This window comes from Nipponia nippon, unplaced genomic scaffold, assembly GCF_047370975.1.
Source record: "Nipponia nippon isolate SJK-2023a ecotype South Korea unplaced genomic scaffold, ASM4737097v1 scaffold_6, whole genome shotgun sequence".
Taxonomy (NCBI): domain Eukaryota; kingdom Metazoa; phylum Chordata; class Aves; order Pelecaniformes; family Threskiornithidae; genus Nipponia; species Nipponia nippon.
The window spans coordinates 28,177,560-28,198,974 of NW_028262380.1; positions in this window are offsets into that span (position 1 = coordinate 28,177,560).

Below are 21,415 nucleotides of genomic sequence, written 5' to 3' on the forward strand. Positions count from 1 at the left end.
TGTGTGTATAAGTTTACCTTGGACCTGTAATGCTTCCCTTGACATTAAGATCTCGCATTACACTGAGATCTCAATTATTTTAGGCCTATACAAACCTGGCAAATCTTGTTCTTTCCCTACAGCCTGTTCTTCTCCTTGATTCTTTCACACATCTGTCTAACCCCTGCAAAACTCACAGTTCTGTGCTCCAGAGCTTCTAGTAAACTAGTACGCATACTTACCTTACTGTCCTGTGTTACTTTTTGTCTGTTCTGTTTTGCTTTCTGTATTTCACTGGCCCAGGTACAAACTGTTTTCTTTTTCCCTCCACCATTTCCTTCTTCCCGTCATATTTCCATGCCTTTCCTCTCCTTTCCCTCTTTCCCTTCAGTCACACAGCTTTACAAGTATTTGAAAATAACTGTTAATCTTAGTGTGTGACTTTTCACTCTCGCTTTGCACACAGAGCCATGTGTACAAGTAGAGAGAGGAAAAAATAATGTAGATACTTGTTCAAGAGTTCTTCTATAGCTCTATTGCTTCCTATTTCAGAATAATTGCATTAGAAAATCTTTTTTTTTCTGTTGTTTTGAGTGGATTAATCAAGAGCTCAAGTCAGATCCGCTTGCAGCTTGACACTTAGAGACCAAGGGTTACCTAAAACTTGGTAAGGATCTACTCGTAGTAGCATTTGTAAGAAATTGCTTGCTTTCTGTTGTGACAAACAATTTTCTGGCCTGCAGCATACATCTGGGGCAGCAATAAGTCTAGCAGAGCACAAGCAGAAAGATGTTTTAAAACTTATTTTGTAGGTCATGTACTGTATTGTAACTGTGGCTAGGGCAGAATTTGGATAGGGTGATGGACGTTTTACAATCTTTTAGGAGAATAAAGGTAAAAGACACCCAAAGGTGAAGCTCCCAAACATCCTCACCTGAATTTTCTTTAGTGCTTTTATCTTATTGTGCAGCACAGGTAAAAACAGGCTATACAATGGAAACTCCCTCTTCACAGCTTTGTTATGGCTTGTCTTGTTGACTTCTTCCATATAACATCACTACTTTGACTTGATCGGGAGGATGAGGAAATATTTTAGTGAGAGGCTTTAGGGGAAAAAACACTTCAAGCATATTTGTTACTGATGTTTTCAGTTGTCTTTTCTACTTCCAAAAAAGATTGTTTACATGCACAAATTGCACATATATATGTTACCTCTTTCTGCATAGAGAGTAAAGAAAAATGCATACTACATTTATAGAATCACAGAATTGTTTAGGTTGGAAAAGACCTTTGAGATCATCAAGTCCAACCGTTAACCTATCACTGCCAAGTCCACCACTAAACCATGTCCTCAAGCACCACATCTACACATCTTTTAAATACCTTCAGGGATGGGGACTCAACCACTTCCCTGGACAGCCTGTTCCAATGCTTGACTACCCTTTCGGTGAAGCAATTTTTCCTAATATCCGATCTAAACCTCCCCTGGCACAACTTGAGGCCATTTCCTCATGTCCTAATACTTGCTCCTTGGAAGAAGAGACCGACACCCACCTCGCTACAACCTCATTTCGGGTAGTGGAAAAGGACCTGCCTTTCATAAACCCACGCTGACTGGGCCTGATCCCCTGGTTTTCCTGTATGTACTGCGTGATGGCACTCAGAACAATCTGTTCTGTAACCCTCCCTGGCACCGAGGTCAGACTGACAGGCCTGTAGTTCCTTCGATCCTCCTTCTGGCCCTTCTTGTAGATGGGTGTCACATCTGCTAACCTCCCCAGTTAGCCAGGGCTCCTGATAGATGATGGAAAGTGTCTTGGTGAGCACTTCTGCCAGTTCCCTCAGCACTCTTGAGTGGATCCCATCTGGCCCCATAGACTTGTGTGTGTCTATGTGGAGTAGCAGGTCGCTAACCATTTCCCCTTGGATTATGGAGGCTTCATTCTGCTCCCCATCCCTGTCTTCCAGCTCAGGGAGCTGGGTACCTGGAGGACAACTGGTCTGACTATGAAAGACTGAGACAAAGAAGGCATTAAGTACTCCAGCCTTTTCCTCTTCCTTTGTCACTACTTTTCCCCCCGCATCCAATAAAGGATGGAGATTCTCCTTAGCCTTCCTTTTGTTGCTAATGTATTTATAGAAACATTTTTTTATTCTCTTTTATGGCAGTAGCCAGATTAAGTTCCAGCTGGGCTTTGGCTCTTCTAATTTTCTCCCTGCATAACTCACAACATCCTAGTAGTCCTCCTGAGTTGCCTGCCCCTTCTTCCAAAGGTCATAAACTCTCCTTTTTTCCCTGATTTAATAGCTATCAAGCTATAATTTAATTTGCATTGTATAAAAATAGTCACAAGTAGCTGCCTATCAGTCATATTTACAAGTGCTGTATTTGTGTACTCGTCTGTCTTGCAGTATTGCACAAGTTCCTTGCCACCTGTGCAGCATCTTGCAGTGCTCTGGGGCTAGGTGGGGCTCTACAGCAAGAGAGTGCGGATCTGACTCCCTGTACCTTTGCTGGACATGCCTTGGCCCCCAGCAGTGTACTTGTAGGGAACCAGGAACCTCTCAGTACTGAAGCACATGTGCTACGTGCACCATGTGGTAGAATGGCATGAACCCAAAGAATGTACCCTAGATGTGCTTCTTTTGCCATTTTTTGGTCATTTCTCTTTTTATGGGCTTTCTGCTATTATTTTTGAACATAAAAGTCAATGATTCTGAAAATTTTTGAATTCTTTCTCTATTCACTAAATTCTTTCTTTTTTTTTTTATGCAAAAAGCCAGTACATACTAATGAACACACAAGGAAATATTTCTACTGTCACAAAAATAAAACAAAACCCCTCACTCAAGCCTTCTTGTTAGTGGGGGTGTCTGCAAGTGAAAAGCTGATCAGTAGAAGTACGATAGAGTTTGGACTGTAGGGGTGGTTTAGGGCAGACATGTACTCTTTGTTTACAGTAGTGCTCCCTTACTTACTTATAACTTTGGTATTAAAAGAGACTGGTATTTTTTTGTCCTTTTTGTTTTCTAGCCTCTAGTGCATGATTCAAAATATTTGTCCTCCCCAAGTTGCAATTAAATTTCTCTTCAAAATTGGGGAAACAATAAGAAATGTAAATGGTTGCAAATATCTTCAAAATGTGAGCTGGTAAAACATGAAATGTTCTTCAATGTTTCCCTTTCACAGCTGTTACCAGCTGTATTACTGACTTGTGTCACCTATCATGTCAGGAATGACTTACAGGCCTTTGCATTTATGAAGTATCTTTTCTTAAATGGGCCAGACCATCTCCTGTTCAAAGCAGCCTCTGTGACACCTCCATTGGTCATCTGAAAGACAGCTGTTAGCCAGCATCATCATCCCAAGGGATCATCTTCTCTTCTCCTCTGCTGCAAGGAGTGACGGTAGCACTGACAGGACTGAGAGCAGAATCTGTGCCTGCCTCTGTGTTTTCTAGTATATTTCATTACTTAAATGTGATCAGTACGTATGATGATGGGTATTTTAGTTGAGTTCTTTCTCATTTTGCTCAGCAATGAAGCTGAAACAGCAGAATTAAGATCTTTGCATTATTCTGTGTTATGCTATTGGAGCCTGAGTCATTTCCAGTTACACCGGTTTAACGGTACCTTCATTAATGAGTGACAGTATAGTGGTGTAAATAACGTGTGTTAAAGGAAAGAATCACAAGTGTCACTCCCTAATTGTTTATATATATGATGGAGAACCCCTGAAAATCAGTTACAAGGCAGTGTAACATTTTCCGGTACTGTAAACTACTTGCAAAATAGCTGTGGGTCTAAGTATATCTCCTTGGTGACTTATTTTCTAATAAATTTTTAATATATTTATATGAGTAGCTTTATGAAGAATTTCTATTAAGGTTGTCAGTGGCAAAATTATGGTACCTCCAACTTTAATTGATTGGTTCAAGAGAGAGATATCATTCTCTATGGGGTCTTCTAGTAAGAACAGGTCTGAGAAACAGGGATTCATCTGAGAAATTTCTGACAACTGTACCTTCAGGACATGTCTATGTCACAAGATAGAATGTAGCTAAAATTAATTATTCAGTGTGGTTGAACTCACTTGACATATAAGCTGGCCAGAGGTAAAATCAATTGTTGAAAAATGTGTCCATGTAATTAAATTTCTGCACACAAAATATGAGTGAAACAAAACATTGAATAGTCCAGGGTTGTGGAGTTTTTCAGCATTGACTCTAATACAACTTAGTTTAAAAAACTCTATTGTGCAAAGATATTGTGGTGTTATATGAAATATCTTAGACCTCAGTTCACTTCCTGGTGGACAAATATCTGCTTTGGATAAAAAGGGAAAGGGAAAGGGAAAGGGAAAGGGAAAGGGAAAGGAAGAAGGAAAGAGAAAGGGAAAGGAAAAAACAAAGACAGGAAGAAAAGATAGAAAAGATAAAAAACGAGATAAATGTATTAAAAAAGTTAATTGGAAAATGAGTTAAAGGCAACAAATTATCATGAGGGGACAGTACACAGCAAATATATATATATATATATATGTAAACATCTGCAAATTTTAACAGATTATATTATTTTCTGCAGAGCTAAGCATAGATTAACATTTGAAATAGGAAATTACAATTTTTTTTTGACAGATTTCCACAAGGGAAATTTCACAGTCTCTGATTGTACTGCTGTTACCCAGAAAGGACTGTAACTCTGCAGCAGTTGAAGCCAAACTTTTTGCTACTCCTACGAGCTAAGCTCCTGCTGGCCACCTTGTTTCTACCTGGTTTCTGAGAAACAGCTCAGAGCCAACAGAATCCAATGGTGCAAACAGAAATGGAAAAAAAAAAAAAATTGAATAAATGAATTCAGCCAAAGACACTGCTAGTATTTCTGCTCGTTTTAAAGTTTTCCTGAAACCAACCAGTTTATCAAAACTTAACCCTCCATATGTTGAATGTGAGTTGTGTGTCCTAAAAGGAATGAGGGCAAACAACCTCCTAGGCTGCTTGAACAGGCTGAGCTGAAGAGGCAATAGGTCGAGGGAAGTGATCATTAGACCGCAGCGAGATACCGCGTCCAGTGCTGGGTCCCACAATGCAAGAAAGATGTAGCTAAACTGGAACAAACTCAGCAGAGGGTCACAAAGCTGGTCTGGGCAGGAACACTTGCCCTGGGAGAAGAAGTTGAGCGACAGAAGCTTGTTCAGCCTGGAGAGAGATGGTTTTGGGGGCACCCAACATCATTCTCCCACAACTATGGTGATGTGACCAAGATGACAGAGCCAGGCTCCTTGCAGTGCTGCATAGTGGGAGAATGAGACAAGGGTCATAAACTGAAAGAAAAAAGGTTCAAGCTGGATGTAAAGAAAAGCTTTTACCCCATGAGGACAGTCCAGCAGAGGAGTAGGATGCCCAGGGAGGTTGAGCGGTCTCCATCCTTGGAGATCAGCAAGACCCAACTAGATCAAGCCCTGAGCAACTTGGCCTGACCTCAGAGCTGTCCCTGCTTTGAGCAGGAGGCTGTACTAGACACTCCCCTTGGTCCCTTTCAACCAGAATTATCCCATGATCCTATAATCCCACTTGTCTTTACTAGAAACATAGAACTGGAAATGTTTTTTAGCTTACCTGTCAGTTCTGTTTAAATGGAAGTCTAAGGGCCTCTGGGATCTTGGAAGCTGGGGAGACCAATAGGTCCTGTGTTCATCAATGGTGATGTTTGCCGGAAGGTCTCTGAGATCTCCCATGTAAAGTGATAGTGTAAAACAGTGTAACAACTTGACAGATACATGTCTTTCTACCTCTGATTACTGAAGGCACACGGAGATGAAAATACAGTTTGTACCCCTAAAGGGATATGAAGGTGCCTTGGAGGTAAATATATCATACCCAGCAGTTTAATACAGAGTTTTGGTCTGCTAGCTGAGCTTGAAGCAATGATACAAATTTCTGAACTGGATACTGTTTCTTAGTGTTTGTATCATTTTGTACTGGGGTATGGTTCGTGGCAGAAAGTCTATCTGAATGGTCTCCCAGCTCTTTAATCCAAAGGCATGAAGCTCATCCTAGAGCATGAAAACCAGCTCCCTCCTTCTAAGATAAATTGAATGTCTAAGAGGAAAAATGAAGAGGGCTTTCAAATTTTTTGACATGCACCAGTCCCCAAGATGGATCCACACTTTAAACCATGGCTCTTTGAAAACTGTTAAAAATTATGGGTCACAATTTGGGTTCTTCATTGTACCTCTGGAACTTTTTCTTGCACAGATGAAAAGTTATGTATTATTTGCCTTCCAGTGATTTTTTTTATAGCTGTCCATATAAAAGCTACTAAAGCCTTGATTTAGAAATCATCACCACAAATGTGTTTCTAGGTTAATTCATTTGGCTGAAATTGTCATTATTTCCCACATGCTGTATCCACAGACAGTGTTCAGCCTGAACAACAAACAAAACAATTACTAGATAAAGTGTTAGACAGCAAGGAAACTCCTTTGGTTAAGAAAAGTAAGATTTAGGGGAACTGGGGTCAAACTCACTATATGACCTTAGGCATGTTGTTTAATCTCTTTGTGTTTCAATTATCTGGCTGTAAATTGAAGATCCTAGCAATATTTGCTTTCCTGTCTATTCAGTCTTTTTGCTCTGACAAGTTTATCAACTAAATAAAGAAGACAAAGAGTCCTTTAGCATATGTATGTACAAGATATGTGACAAAATGCCATTGCTGGACTGCTAGATGTTACTGTGATCATCAATGCAAATAATCAAATAACATCTGTGTTGAACACTACCGTCTAATTCTGCAGCTGGGCTTATTTCTCATAATTCTTTAATATCACATAGATATACACCCCATTGGGAGTATGTTTGGAGGTTCAGTCTTTAAAACTGCTGCAGTACTGAGAAATTACACATCAAACAATCTTCTCACCTGCTAGCTGAATGAAACTGCGTTTGCATAGTTACAGTAATTAAAAAGGAAAAAGGTATTTCTGTTGCAGAGTTTGAATAATAAGGTAATTTCTTAATTGATCTATGTAAATTGATGCAGATTTTAAATTTTAGCTACCTATGTGCATGTGAAAAGCATATAAACTCAGCACATGAACCTTACAACATATATCCTCTTCTTGCAGTATGAATATGTAAGTCGTTTCTTAGAGAAAGGATTTTGAATACTCCAGTACTTTTTTAGATTAGTTATTTGCCACCAGCAACCAGTGGTTCCAGGGATTAGACATGCAGATTGAATTTTCAATTAAAATTAGTCTGTCTTTCAAAAATATCCTTGTCTGCAGTCAAAAGCTACGTGTACAAAGGTTGCTCAACAGTCAGTGATTTTCAATATCAAATCCATCTTTTGGTACACCTGAAATAAACAGCATTATACTAATGGTTATAAAAAGGCAATGAAATTTTGAATCCTTTAATTTGATTCTGAGCTCAGGATAAAAAGGTGTTATTAATATAAGTTATTTCCTTTACACCTATCAATTTACTCTTATTTATGTTCAGAGGATAAATGCCTAATTTTTAAAGGGAATTTGCTGCTCCCACAAAGCTTTTAATCAACAGCTTTGGAGGCTGAACTCCTTTACGTAATCACGGAGTATACATGAAATGAGCAACAGCTGCACAAGGCTTGCAGTACTGCCCTCCCAATGTGGCACACATCTAACCAAAGGGAAACCTGTTTTTAAAGTCCATTGGATGAACACCATGAACAGAAGGCATTTGCTATAAGATACAGGTATCTGAAAGGAAATCTGGTTCTATGTTCCATTTTGGACACGAGCCACCGCTTAGGACATTCTTTGATGCTGCGAACATTTTCAAGGAAAGAGGAGAGAAACAAATGTCTTTGTGCCATACGTTTTCTCCCTCTGTCCGTGTCAGGTGTTGATCAGGTCCTAAGGACAAGCACAGGTAAAACAATTTCTTGTTATGATTTTGCATATAGGTTCTAAAATACTTGAACAAATGTTATGTACCTATATCTACGTATAAAAAACCTATACAATATAAATCTACTAAAAGACATCTTAAACATCTTCTCCCCCCTTTGTATAATAATGTAGCTTATGTCTAAAAATACTTCATGGCACGTTTTATTTTCAGAAAGGATCAAAATGTCAAATCTAGGAACAGTTTTAGTACAGATACTATTGTTTCTTTTAGATTAAAAAAAGCAAAGGTCTCTGAATAAATTAGCACAGTTGCCATGGAAACATAGTGGGCAAGAAATATTTATAGTTGCTGCAAGCAATAATTTTGCAGTTTAATACTTTAAAATGTCAAGCAACACATAATCTCTAAAACAAAATAAAATGGTTTTTTTGTTTGTCAGTGTGCATATTCACAGTATTCTGTTAAAATATATTTTCACTTCTTGCTTCCAGAAAAAAAAAAGAAAACAAACTCACAAAATATCAAACCCCAGTATATTCTCTGGTTGGCTAAAAGCATTTTTCAGCTATAAAGGCAAATAACATCTTGTCAGACTTAGGTATGCTACTTTACATGCATGATCGTTAAAGTCAACAACTGCAGATTTTTCAAAGCTTATTAAGTTAGGAATCTTTTCAAAGTATCTAAACTCTAACATTAATTGCAGCTACCAAAATTGTACATGCCTTATTCATAAATGCAACATAGCAAGTATCTGATATTCCTATTAAAATGAGTGTAATTCCTAATTTGCTAATTGAATTAGTACATTATAATAACATAGAGGGAAGCATTGGGAAATTATCTCAGTATGTATTGGGTACAAGAGGTCTGACAAATTTCCTTATACCTCCTATATCCATTCTCGGCAAAAGCCAGTAATCTTACCAGGGAAACAACACAGTTAGCTTCATTATGTTGGTATGAACGTTGAGCTTTCCATGACAAGGAGCAACTAGGTCTTCACTTGTCCTTAGTCCTACTCAGCCACAGCATTTCAAAATGCTGTTTCTCGGTTCTGCACTCACCCAACACCTATGTAGAAAGGGTTCTGCACGGTGCAAAGAAGTGTGCGTTGCTGTGAAGTGATGTGTGAGCACACATGAGGAAGGGGAAAGGTGAGTGTTGTGAGGGGGTGAGAAGAAGGCATAGTGGTATGCTTGAGTGTCCTTAAAAGGTGCTCCTGGAAGATGCTAGGAATAAAATCAGGCTTGAGACCCAAGTACTAATAGCAATGCTTCTGGCATTCATCCTGCACTTCTCTCTCACAGATGCTTCATGACATGCTGCACCCATCCGTGATTTTGAAATGCTCCCTCTTCTCATTATATGTAGCCTTATTTGATTATAAGTACTTTGTACAATGGGAGAAAACATCAGCATTATTAACTATCCAGCTTTCAGAAGTTATGTGCTGCTCTAAGTCTCAGGAAGACAGATGGACACTATGATGGTGTCGTGGTTTAACCCCAGCCAGTGACTAAGCACCACCCAGCCACTCGCTCACTCCCCCTGCCCCAGTGGGATGGGGGAGAGAAATGGAAGGGTGAAAGTGAGAAAACTCGTGGGTTGAGATAAGAACAGTTTGATAATTGAAGTAAAATGAAATAGAATAGTAGTAATAGTAATAGTAATAGTAATAGTAATAGTAATAGTAATAGTAATAGTAATAGTAAATAGTAAATAGTAAATAGTAAATAGTAATAGTAATAGTATAATAATAATATACAAAGCAAGTGATACACTGTACAATTGCTCACCACCCACCGACCAATGCCCAGCCCGTCCCCAAGCAGCGATCGCTGCCCCCGGCCAACTCACCCCAGTTTATATACTGAGCATGAGGTCCTATGGTATGGCATAGCCCTTGGGCCAGGCTGGGTCAGCTGTCCTGGCTGTGCCCCCCTCCCAGCTTCTTGTGCACCGGGCAGAGCATGGGAAGCTAAAAAGTCCTTGACTGGTGTAAGAACTACTTAGTGACAACTAAAACATCAGTGTGTTATCAACATTATTCTCATACTAAATCCAAAACACAGCACTAGATCAGCTACTAGGAGGAAAAATCAACTCTATCCCGGCTGAAACCAGGACAGATAGCTGGTAGTTAAGACCTTCCTTGGTGAGTCTACAGCTGGTAGCCACCTAAATGGTGTAGTGAAGTTGAAGGCTGTCTCCTGCCCCTCTCACTAACGGGATTAAGGGAGAAAAATTCTGATGTAGTTCAGGTGCACAGATTCAAGGTAACACAGACTGCTGCAAAAATTAAAATATTTCCTTAAATTAAAAATTCAATTCCTAACTTATGTACCACTTCAGCACAGTCTATTAGATGGAAGTGGTTTTTAAACTCTGATTTATTTAAGTATTTGAGGAACTGCCCTACAGTCCCTGCATTCAAGTCGGTCCTATCCAGGCACATCACTAAACATGGGCACACTTGCACATGTACAGTTATCTCCAAGGAAATCAGAGGGGGTCAAGAAGATAGAGAAGAAAAACTACAAAATAAAAACAAATAGTTTCTACTGAATTCCTCGAACAAGAAATGAATCCCTTTTAAAGCTAGAGGGATTCTTCCTGTATAGTTCTTCTGTTTGAATAACAGGTAAGAGCAGAATTAATCTATCATAAATTGTGTGAAAGAACAGAAATAAGTAAGACATTCACTTCTGATGTACACTCATTCATTTTCAGGATTTTACACTGCAAATAACTACAAAATGCTGTCAATTGTAACAGCAAGTTAGTTCTAAGAAAGATGAAAGTATTATATACAGTATTGCCTTGGATAGAACCATACGCATTTAAGTAAGACCACACCTTCTGAAAGTTCATCTCCTCCCATTCAGCAATGCAGATCCTGAAGTATTAAGAACATTACTCAGAAACAGAGGCAAAATACTGAACCGAAGGAAGAAGAGCTCAGGTTTTCTTCTCTCAGGAAAACTTGTTTATTTCTTCAGACGACTGAGGCCTATGTATGATTTTACCATCAATCACAACGGCAACTGCTAACTGTTGGCTTTGTTTACCAAATTGGAAATGATAATTTCATGATTTATATAACATTCAGGGAGAAAAATGAAGGTGACATTTTTTCTTGCATATTGAAAGTGAAATTTCTGAGTGCTAAGTTTGTAAATAACAGAAAAGCTTCATGTTAAAAGATGTGGATTTCTTGATGATTGTTTTAGCTGTGTGCTAAGTTGCTGTAGAAGATGTTTTCTTATTTTTGTCATGTTCCTCATCTTGGAAATTATTGGTTTGCTCTGTCATTTCCCTGTTAGAGAATTGATTGTTTCCCTATGTGCCTGTAGCATGATTTCTTTTGCTTTTTCAGTTTAAATAACATATTAATTAAAGGTTTCGAGAAATAAACAGATCTTGTCAGCACTTCGCTAGATTGTTAAGTTCCGTGCTGTTACTCATGATGAAACACATTGGGATTTTAATTGCCATTGCCATACACATGTTCTTAAAAAAGTATTTTGATTTTTTTTTCTTTTAATGGATAAAATTATTTTAATGTGTATGTAATGGATATCTTAATGCGCTACGTGGCAGCAGTATATTCAAGGTATACAGCATCATTGGTGATTCAGTGAACTGAAACCTTTTTCACTGCAGCAGCAAAGTTAGAAATAACAATGTGTATTCAAGGAACATCACAGATATTTTCAAAAAATAAATTGCATGTTAAGTAATGTACTGTGAAGCAAAGACAGAAGGGAAAGTGCATAGCGTTGCTTCTGATCTTCCAAAGAATCTAGATTAGGAAACACTGTCTCATACTGATTTACATGTCAGCCTCCATCAGGATGCAGCTTGACCTCAGGTTGACTCCAGAGTCACAAGATAAAAGGAACGGTTATGCAACTGTGAGTGGCTAAATTTAACCATGCAAAACCCCAGAAGGCTGGGGTGAGGGTACCCAGAAACCATGTGAGTTTAAAGAATAACATTCGCTTATTTCACTGAAAGAACCGGCTTGCATTATTGCAGTGTCCATCTTTATTGTGCTTACAGACCATTATCTTTCAATTTCTTGGCATAATTTTCTATCTGCCAGCTCATTTATTGCAAAATACAATATTCTTCCTGTTAGATATAAGTTGTTTAGTGAATGCCTAGGAGCTCTGCTTCAATTTAAAAGAAAAAAAAAAAAAAAAAAGAGAGAGAGAGAGACAGAGGAATAAAAATACATAAAAATGTGGCTGACATTTTTCTTTGAAAACTTCAACTTTTTATTATTATCTGCATTCTGCTCTACTATTTCTCCACTGAGAAAAGCAGAATTCCTCAGCAGAAGAGCATACTCAGAAACTGGTGGGAGGACACAGATGGGAGGAGGAACAGATCCTCCCTTTCACATTTTTGCCCTTGCTGTGACTACTGCAAGATTACCTGCAGGCAGGGTATGGCAGAGCTATTGCTCCCCAGCACCACTTAGGAAAGGGTGAGTTACTCCCCATAATAACCATCTTTGTCCAGAATCAAGACTCTGGAAATTTCCAGTAGGTGAGCTGGGGGCCCATAACATCCACTGAGAGCCCCTGTGGGGACTTCCAGGATGACAGAAGGACAGACATCATCACAGGTGACTCTGAAACCTCTGCTGCCATGTCAATGAGTAGCTTAGGAGTAATAGCAGTTATTGCTTGTCCACCAAATAGCCCTTTTCTGAATAACCTGAGATTCATCACATGTTTATGCAGGTGCTACGCTCCCAAAACCAGTAACTGTGGCTTCTGGACTGAGACATATATTTCCAGTTTTGCCCTTGAAAACAGAAGCATCCAGCATAGCTTATTACATAGTAATGGCATGGACTAATCAGAAAAACAGAAAGTCAGAAAAATAAAATATTGCAAACAAAAATGCCTTTTCATGCAATCCAAGGACTAGTCCATAAAAAAAAAAATAGTATGAGATCAGAATCATTATGTTAGAAAATAGGCCTAACTAGCAATTAATCTAAAGAAAGAAAAGACTACTCTGTCCATTGCTACTTTTAGATACCATTGCAGGAAGAATAAGCAACAGGATTTAGCAAGGTTTGTTATGATTACAGACACCATGCCTAACTTTCAGACCCAGATCTCAAGCACCAGCTTTGGCACTGAGATCTGTCCTGCAAGGCCTTGGACTCTGCTAGTGTGGGAAAGTAAAAGCTTCATGAAAATGCTGGGTGAGAGAGATAGACAGAAAAGACAACATCAGCGTTACCTGCTTCCTCGTAGTCTTGAATAGTACCTGGAACACAAGGCTTGTGTTATTTCAGTCACATCTTCCTTACCCCTCCTTTCCTTTCAGCACCAATTTATTTTCTTTCCTCTTTTTTCTTCTTTCACCTTCAGTTTAATGAAAATCTGGCTTATCAAAGTAAGTTGTTTATCTTTTGCACACTTCTCTGCACTGATGACCAGCAAGACCAAAGAAAACAAAGTTTAAAATAGTTCACTGCTAGGACAGGTCTCAGCTGACAAAATCTGTTATGTAGAAAGATGATGCCTTCAAGTTAACTCAGACACAGAACAATACAACACAGTACAGCAGAGCCCAGTTGTGGAACACAAGAGGTAGAAACTGCAACTGCACGTGGTCTGTCCGCAGCTCCCTCATCCATGGAAACTTTGCTACAGTAAAGTCACTGCAGGAAACTTTGCTACTACTTTGCTGTAGCACACAGCTAGAGCTCCACAAGAGATGTTGTGCTAAGACTAGTAAAGACCTGTGTTGGGTTTGCTTTTCTCCAGCAGTGAGGTTGCAAGTAAGTCAGCTTTAGAAAAAGAAATGTTGTTTTCTATCTTTGCATTGACCGTGCTTACAGGTTGTTGTTGAGTCTGACGATAAGAGAGAGAATAGACATTCCAGCTCATTTTAGCTTGCCTTTTCTTTTTTTTTTTTTTTTTGTGAAAGGTTCATATAGACTGTTGTGTGAAATGCAAACACTTCCTGGAAAATTAATATGATCCAGGAATATTATTAAGCTGAAATTCACAAAATCCATGACAGCAAGACATTTGTTCTAGTGTAGAGAATTATTAATTTACTGAAGTTCTGACAGCATATTAATGTTTTGTATAAAACACAGGGTACATCTGAAGCCCAAAGAGTATGCAAATTATAAAGGCAGATGGGAAAAATTTCAGTTACCTATCCTACAATACAATTAGGAGATAGGGTTTAACATAAGCATATAAAGAATTTGAGCATATTCTTTTCCTTTTCCCTGAATAATGTAGCTACAGTTAAAACTTCCCAAGCTCTCAATTTTAAGCTACTGAGTATACCTAAGCAAGAAACAGGAGACTAGTTCAAAATGAAATCATGACCAAGTTTTATACTGCAAGGCAACAGATGGTAAAATCTACTTCACACTATGAATTTCTCGTTCTAGGCCAGTAGCAGACTTTATTATATTTCTGTCTGTCTAGAAGTGCTATCTACAATATAACTAAAAAGGAAAGCTACCAAGGCCACAATGCCACAATAGTGTGCTCAGAAATACCACCTATAAAGAGAAAACACTAGGATCTTATTTTTCCTTGACTGAGATTCCTGTGCCATTTCTAGAGCTAATAAACAGGGCTCCATGACACTATGCAGGAAGGAAAACACTGAATCGAAGACTGTTTAGAGCTGCATTTTGTGGAAAGCTCTTTAATTCACACCACCTTTGTTCTCCTTGTTATTGCCCTTGCTTGGAATATCAAAATTAATCCATATTGGCATTTATGACAGATATTGGGTAACTTAATGAAAGGTATAACGTGACATGATGCCTCTTGTAACGAGAGCCTGAACTCAGCAATGTAGAAAGTCCCTTGCAACCTACTGTCTGTATACATATGCATGCATTCAAGCCAGGCTTTTTTTCCTCACCTAGGAAAAGGCTGAAGTATATGCTCAATTCAAAGGATGCAAGCTGAAATGTGGGAAAAGAAAGAAGAAGGATAAAGTGTTACTTTTTTTTTTTTCTGATCAATGCATATTTCTGTCAAATATTTGAGTGTAATATAATAAATCCTGCACACATTCTTGTTTAGAGAAAGAAAATCTCTGTGAAGCATGTCATTAAATTATTAGCAAGCATTTTAATTTCTTGATCCCTTTAGGAAAGCAGTCACAGACATCTTCCAAGATGAATGGTCAAACTTCTTATTTCTTATGATTTATTCCCTACTTTTTGTGATCATAAAATAAAGTTAAAAGTTTTTTCAAATACTTTTTTGTGTTGGTGGTTTGGGTTTTTTTTTTTTTTTTTATCTAGGTAGAATACTGTAGTGCTGAAATATGCAGAGCATTTCAGAAAAAAGTTGCTATGTAAAAATAATTTCATTCTTCTTTGAGCTCAGAATGAAGATGGATGATAGCTGTAAGTATATTACTTTGCAATAAGAGAGGTAAAGTAAAAGCTATTATGGGAATTTTATGAACTTGCATGATTAACAGAAAATATTTGATAAAATGCACTTTAGTGTTCTATTAGAAGAAAGTAATCTTTTTTTGTCTGAAAATCTGCCTTTTTATTTTTCGTGCCTTTTTCCATCACCATCAAGGCTTTGCAAAGCAGTGAAGTTCACATTTTGCAATATCTTAACAATTATCAGTTCTAAATGATTTTGGGGAAAAAATGCAACACAGGATCCCAACAAGATCTTCTTTTTCCTGTATGGCTATGTATACGTCTGTATATATATGTGTCTGTGTATGTGGGCGGTGGGTGTGATTGTAGCATTTGAGCTGACAACATCCCCTATAAAGTTAAAGATGTCTGGCATTCTTTTAAATTGCTTATGACTTGGCCAAAACTGAAATGTTTGGACTGAAATTTTCCACAGTAGGTTTATGCATCAGACAGAATCTTATTCAAAACATTCAGACAAAATCGTTCAGCTATTTCAGAGAATGAGATTAGGCAAAGTATGTTGTTTTACCAGTGTTAAAGAACATTAGAGAATAGTGTCTTGCAAAAGCTGGAACAGAACCCAGAAGCTGTTAGTTATGCCATTTCTCTCTGGCAGCAAGTAACGGTAAAGCCAGCTGCTGAACAAATGTCTCCTTTGCTTTCTGATCCACATAGAAGAAAGTGGAATATTTTTCCTGCCAGACCAGGAGTGATGGTGCTGCAGGTTAGTTATATAAATGTTGCAGTTGTGTTCCACAATTATGACATTTCATTTTAAATACAAGTTATGAGAAAGTGTAGAGAAGATGAAACCAACACTTCCCTGCTAAACTGTAGTTAAAATTACAAGTCAAGTGACAGAAGAGAGCAATTGCTGAAATTTCCACCCATACTCCTGCATTATGATGTTGTCCCTACTAGATGATGACAGACTTCTTTTTTTTCCTTTCCAGAAGACCCTTGTTTCATCCAATGATTAGTCATTCAGTTACTAAATATTTGTTCTTTTCACTATGTAATGTAATGTAACATTGTTGGATGATGTATCTCAGATCTTTATTTTATTAGACCAACTTTGAAAACTGTCCAAGGATGATATATGAAGTTGAAACTTATTTGTATTTATAATGTGTGTCCTTATCGAATCTCTAAGTGGAGATGTTTGGGGCATGTTCATTCTGAATACCTTCTGGCATGCTCCTGGGCTTGACATTTCTCCCACTTCTCCCTTGGAGCACTCTTGGCCCTTCCAGTCCCCCATACACATTTGTTATACTATCTCCATGTCTTGTAAAAGAGGAAACCTGTCAGTGAAACCTCATACAGTGGCCAGACCCAAATGCTTGGACTTCTCAGTCACCAAGGTTTGTCATTTCCTGTACCTGAGAATACACACAGGACAAGAGGATGAGTCCATAGCTCGTTGGCTCAGGCTGTAGAGGTGGTTTGATGGAGCAGAAAGGTTACTTCCCCACCTTAACTTCCTAAGCCACAAGATACTGCTGTTCCCTCTGTCATTTTGTCTGACAGAGGGATCCCCTCTTTGAAGGAGTCCTGCAGGTGTGAAATCACCAGGACTCACCAGGGACAGGCAGCAGCCACAAAAAGGAAGCAGAAGGAAGGGACCGTGCTCGAATTTGTGTTCGGGGGGAATGTAAGAGCAAGGCAGCAAATAAAAAACAGTAGAGTGCATAGAAGCAATTGTTATAAGTACCATACATGTTATTCCTAGCAAGGTCCTGAGAAAGGCATCTGCTTGCCTCTCTCACAAAAGCTTTAGACAAGAAAATACACTCCATAACTATGTGGACATCTAGAAACTACTCAAAAATACACTGAAAACAGGTTCCTTATGGGGACCCAAATCACAAAGAAGGTCACAGCTCACTCTGTCTTTAACATAAAAACACAATCATCTGTCTCCCTAAAAATTGTTTCTGGTGTGGGATATGGGTTCACAGCCTGAGACAGGTTCAGGCAGGACTCAGGTACAGGGTAGTCCAAACTGCCTCAAGGGTTGCACAGAAGAGTGGAGCAGTCATCATCTGCAATGTCATCTTCCCTTGCTGTGCCGAACATGATGCTCGTATGGCATCCAGACTGCATACTGGGAGCTGGACTGTGGCTGGTCAGAGACTTTGGCCCAAAGGACATAGCAGAGCACAACAAGACAGGGTTATACATACCATTTTGCCATCATAGTCTCTGTGCAGTCCCAGTAACTTGACTAAGCCCTAGATTTTATTTCTGTTATGTATCAGATAACTGTTCAGAATGCATTCCTATAATATGAAAGGTGTTATTACTTGAGTAAAGAAATATTAAAGACATTTTAGCTATATTCTGCATCTTAATACTACCCTTCAGCCTTCCTGGGCTGAGTCCATTCTCTAGTGCATGGCAAAACTCTCACTAACTTCAGTCAAACCCCAGAAGTAAATGGCTGTGGGAGAGAGACTGCTCATCTCTCAGGGCAGTAAGACATGAATATTCCCATCCAGATGTGCTTGCATCAGTCATTACTACTAAGTCTGGAGCTGGCTTCTGGTTGACAGATTCAAACTCCTCATACAGTGGAACCCAACAGAAGACATGTGCACTTCTGCCTCTGTTTAGAAAATGTTGTGTCCTAATTAAACACTACAAAATCCACCAAGGGTTTTGTTGATCAGTCTGTGAATTAGCAAAAAGTGGGTGTAACTCTGTTTCAGACTATCTTGCCTCCTTTAATAGCTCTTCCTCCAACCAGGTGAGGCAGTAGCATCCAATGAAGCAGCATTTATCATAGAATCATAGAACAGTTTGGGTTAGAAAGGACCTTTAAAGATCACCCAGTCCAACCCCCCCTGCCATAAGCAGGGATGTCTTCAACTAGATCAGGTTGTTCAGAGCCCCATCCAAACTGACCTTGAATGTTTCCAGGAATGAGGCAGCTACCACCTCTCTGGGCAACCTATTCCAGTGTTTCACCACCCTCCTTGTAAAAAATTTCTTCCTTATATCTAGTCTAAATTTACCCTCTTTTAGTTTAAAACAATTACCCCTTGTCCTATCACAGCAGGCCCTGCTAAAGTTTGTTCCCATCTCTCTTATAAGCCCCCTTTAAGAATTGAAAGACTGCTATAAGATCTCCCTAGAGCCTTCTCTTCTCCAGGCTGAATAACCCAAAATTTCTCAGCCTTTCCTCACAGGAGAGGTGCTCCAGCTCTCTAATCGTCTTTGTGGCCCTCCTCTGGATGCACTCCAATAGGTCCATGTCTTCCCTGTGCTGAGGACCCCAGAGCTGGATGCAGTACTCCAAGTGTGGTCTCACCAGAGCAGAGTAGAGGGGCAGAATCACCTCCATCGACCTGCTGGACACTCTTCTTTTGATGCAGCCCAGGAAAGCAGAATATTTTTGAGATCTGTTTGGCACATTATGAGGCAGGTGTGATTTTACTGGAAAGCATTTTAATACCAAAATAATGACACTATAAAAGGTTATCAGACAAACTCTGATAATCGGTACTTGCAACTACCATAGTAAGTCTGTTAGTGTTTACATTTTTATCTTGTATTAAAGACCTCTTCTTTTGAACTAAAAATATAATTAATGGCTAATAAAAGAGCATATTAGATTCTTCACAGTGCAAATTGATATGGTACAAATTAACTGAGCTGTTTCAACTGAAGTTCAGGCTTCAGTTTAATGGGATAGTGAGGGAATTTGCAGACCACATCAAAAGAAACCCTGATAATATCAAAATAACTGAAAATTCATAATCAAATATTGTAAATTCTTTTGCTTTCTATACAGTTCTTTTAAAATGCAGATGGAAAGATAATTAAGATAATGTATCCAAATATAGAAAACATTTATGACTCGAAGCAGAACTAGTGATTTATTTTATTATTATATGTTATTCAGATTGCTTAATTGGATTCAAATTCTTTTATATTAAATTTATTGCATTTGATATATTCCATATGTATAACAAGCCTTTTCCCATGGAATTTTTATTCATTGACATTATTAATTGTCTTGCATTTGTTAATAAGATTACTGTTAAAATACAGCTTTGGATGTGTGCAAAATTATCCCTATCTGCATCCTGTATTCAATCCAGTTTGTATGTACTAGACACTTAAACAGCGGCACAATACTTTAGAATCATAGAATCATAGAATCATTTAGCTTGGAAAAGACCTTTAAGATCATCAAGTCCAACCGTTAACCTAGTGCTGCCAAGTCCACCACTAAACCATGTACCTAAGCACCACATCTACACATCTTTTAAATACCTTCAGGGATGGGGATTCAACCACTTCCCTGGGCAGCCTGTTACAGTGCCTGACTACCCTTTCAGTGAAGAAATTTTTTCTAAAATCCAACCTAAACCTCCCCTGGTGTAACTTGAGGCCATTTCATCTTGTCCTGTCACTTATTAGTTGGGAAAAGATACCAACCCCCAGCTCTCTCCAACCTCCTTGTAGAGTGATAAGGTCTCCCCCGAGCCTCCTTTTTTCTAGGCTAAACAACTCCAGTTCCCTCAGCTGTTCCTTGTAAAACTTGTGTTCTAGACCCTTCACCAGCTTTGTTGCTCTTCTTTGGACACAAAGAGCAGTTTGTTAGTATCTACTAACATTTGACAATGATAAAGGGCCAAATGTTTCTTTCAGTTTATGAAAACAAAAAGAAGATCAAACCAGAAATATTCAGTCCACAGTATTGGTCTCATGATTTCAGCCTGGTGGAACAGACTACTTATTTACAGTCCTGATAAGATATTGGAAAAAATTAATACCATCTTTCTTACCTCACCGTTGGAAATCAATGGAACTTAACAGGCACGTGGTACTTCAGGACCCAACCTGTCAAGGATGAGGATTGTGTAGGATCTCAGGGTTATGATATATGTGGTCCTGACCTTTAATCAGCTACCAGGGTTCTGCAAAACCTGAAAGCTGAATAATTTTCTTGAGTGGAAAGCAATAAACTGTGCCACATACAAATTACAGACACCATCAGAATGGAGAGAAGACAAGCCATGAAGAAAAGCACTTCTGAGAAAACCTGCCCCAGAAAAAGCAATTGAGGACTAAGGTTGAGTGAGGAAAGGGGAAGAAAGGGCTTTCTGGGTTAGCATGTATATGCATGTACCTATGTCTCTGGAATTGGAAGATCAGAGTTTATTTGGTTTTCCTTGAGGCATTGAATTAGCAGAAAAAATTGTACATGATAAATGCAACAAATTTCATTTTTGTCAAGTGTAAAATACTATTTTCTGCTCTATTCTAGTGAACAACACTTCTGAAAGGGGCCAAAGGTGTTAGTGCTGACTTAGAAAACACCTAAGAGATGTAGCATAGACAATTCTGATTTGGGTTCGCCTTAAGAAATTGTTCCAAAAGGTGTCACTTATCAATGACCCAGGGCTGGTTTAATTGGGCATAAAACCCAAAATTTCGTGGAAAATCAGGGAATGTAGAAAGATGCCTCCAAACCAACCTACAAGCTAACAGTGCCTCAAACACTGTAGCATTTGTCCGTAATTAGGTCAGCATCCCACAGCATGAGGAGTGCAGCTCTTAACCTGACTCCACGCTTCAGTGACCTGTTTCAAATCAATGGAGAATGTACTCATGCCTTTTACTAGCTTGCACTGCATTTTCAAATGGATTATCTTTCTGTGTAACATTTTTGGAATTCAAAAAGCTTAGATTATTTTCTTCTCCTGACTTTGATTTTTTTTTTACATCTCTTCATTGCCTGGCTAAGGTAAAAGAACACAGTGAAGTGCTATGAAGAGTGATCTTTTCAATGTTTTCAGCTAACCAGAAAGTAGAGATCGAAGAGCATGGTTGAGTTATACCTAAGCCACTATTGAGCTTTTGCAGTCTTTTCCTCCAGATCCTCAGATACTCTAAAAGTTCTACCCCAGGTAGCTTGACAGCTCTGTCCTGATTTAGGTGTGCGGGTCAGCAAGAAGTGGGATCCACTTGAACAAGTGGGATAACAATATGTTTGCCAAGAAGCTTGCCATCTTGTTGAGGAAGACTTTAACTGTGTCATGCTGGGGACTGGTGGTAACATCTTGTGGTTAAA